The sequence below is a fragment of the Leptonychotes weddellii genome, chromosome 15 (assembly GCF_054177405.1).
Source record: "Leptonychotes weddellii isolate Sample4059 chromosome 15, ASM5417740v2, whole genome shotgun sequence".
In the NCBI taxonomy this organism is placed as follows: domain Eukaryota; kingdom Metazoa; phylum Chordata; class Mammalia; order Carnivora; family Phocidae; genus Leptonychotes; species Leptonychotes weddellii.
This window is the reverse complement of record NC_138383.1, coordinates 49,738,385-49,740,158: the sequence shown is the minus strand read 5'-3', so window position 1 is coordinate 49,740,158 and position 1,774 is coordinate 49,738,385. Positions and strand designations below refer to the sequence as shown.

At 54.5% G+C, this 1,774-nt stretch overlaps 1 long non-coding RNA gene across 2 annotated transcripts in view; it reads right to left on the bottom strand.

The window, feature by feature from the left end:
- Window positions 1-1,774, bottom strand: part of LOC145717434 (uncharacterized) — a 7,615-nt gene continuing 5,841 nt past the window's right edge. Inside the window, exons 5-6 of one of the 2 annotated variants that reach the window (XR_014140645.1) lie at window positions 1,488-1,541; window positions 1-466 (exon numbers count right to left, since the gene is read on the bottom strand). This is a non-coding gene — a long non-coding RNA (uncharacterized LOC145717434). The remainder of the gene's footprint in view (window positions 467-1,487; window positions 1,542-1,774) is intronic. The other variant, XR_014140644.1, reaches the window with a different exon arrangement.

Below are 1,774 nucleotides of genomic sequence, written 5' to 3'. Positions count from 1 at the left end.
CCAGCTTGGCATATGCTTTATTGTTTGGGGAGCTGCAAATAGCAGCTCTGTGGAGATGAGAGAGCGTAGAGGAGGATTGCGTAGGGCAGAGGTCTTGAAGGCCAGGCTAAGGAATTTAGATGTTTCCCCAGAGACTGATGCTTCTCAAAAATTTCCACTGATGTAGCATTCACTAGTATTCAGTAATATTCGGCGCTAAACAGACAATGGGGACTCACACCAGTTGGAGGGGGCAGGAGAGTCTGGGGTTAGACACCTTTTCTTGATGTGAGAAATTTCTTTGAAACATCTTATTGTACATTGAAAATTCATATGGAGGGGCGCCTGGGTGGCTCAGATGGTTAAGCGTCTGCTTCGGCTCAGGTCATGATCTCAGGGTCCTGGGATCGAGCCCCGCATCGGGCTCCTTGCTCAGCGGGGAGCCTGCTTCTCCCTCTACTGTTCCCCCTGCTTGTGCTCTCTTGCTCTGTCAAATAAATAAATAAAATCTTTTTTAAAAAAGAGAGAAAGAAAATTCATGTGGAAGTTTGCATCCTACTTCATTCTACTTCACAATCTTTTATTTTAAGTTTCATTTATTTAAGTAATCTCTATACCCAACATGGGGCTCAAACTCACGACCCCGAGATCAAGAGTCGCAGGTGCTTCCCACTGAGCCAGCCAGGCGCCCCTCTACTTCATAATGCGTAGGAGAACCACTCTTTAAATAACTAAATAAATTATTTCCGTTTTCTGCCCAGGTCCCCACTGGTGGTGGTGTGTGGGGGGGGGAGTCCCCCTGCCAGAAGTCATGCCCCGCCCCCACCCACTGTGGATCTGCAGTGGATGCCCCCCCTGCCCACCTCACCCCCCTCGGAGCCTTCTCAGCCTGCAGGGACATCATCCATCTTGGTCTTCTGTCCCTCGTCCCCACGTAGCCCTGGAGGTGGGACCTTATGTGACTGATCTCTGGGGAAAACTGGCTGAGACAGAACTGAGCCAGAGACTCGTGGACTGAGCAGACCCAGGGCCTGGTGCTCCACGGGTTGGGGTGGGATCGTAAGGAGTGGTTCCAGTGGACCAGACCGGTAGTGCCTGCCCATAGGGAGAAAGCCCCAGGAGCAGGTGCTGGGCCAGGTCAGGTCTTTAGAGAGGGTCAAAGTCTGTACATAATGTGCTTTGGGGACCATGAGGTCTGCAAGTGTGTCTGTGTCTGTGAACTCTAAAACTGCTTTGGGCTTTTCTCATGGGAACACCTGCAGGAGGCTCAGCGGGGAGGTCCTGAGCTGGGCCCAGCCATTCCTGGGGTCCACCTGCTGAGGGCTGGGGGGCCCTCTGCAGAAGGTAGGTGGGAGAGATGGGGAGAGGCAAAGAAACATGGCTCTCCTTGAGGCACACTGAAAGAGGAGGCTTTCCGGAGTTTGGCCCAGCTGACCTTGGGCTTCTATGTGCCCAATAAAGGGGCCTCTTACCCCTCACCCCCAAAATCTCCTCCCTCTTCAGCTCACCCAGAGACCAGGCTTTGGGAAGTCAGCATAGACCTCAAGCGCCAGACCCAGGGCCTGGAAAAGTGGAAAGAAACAGGGCACAAAGGTTGGGATGTGTGGTTCGGGGCCAGGGAAGCCCAGCTGCTGAGATGCTCTGGGAAGGGGGTGGGTAGGCATCCGGGGAAAGGCGCTCACTCAGGACAGTGGGGCTCACTGAGTGAAGGGCACAAGTCTGCATACGAATGGAGAACCAGACGGGTTCCTTGAACTGGGCCGGGGCGGGGGGGGGGGGGGGGGGGGGGGGGGGG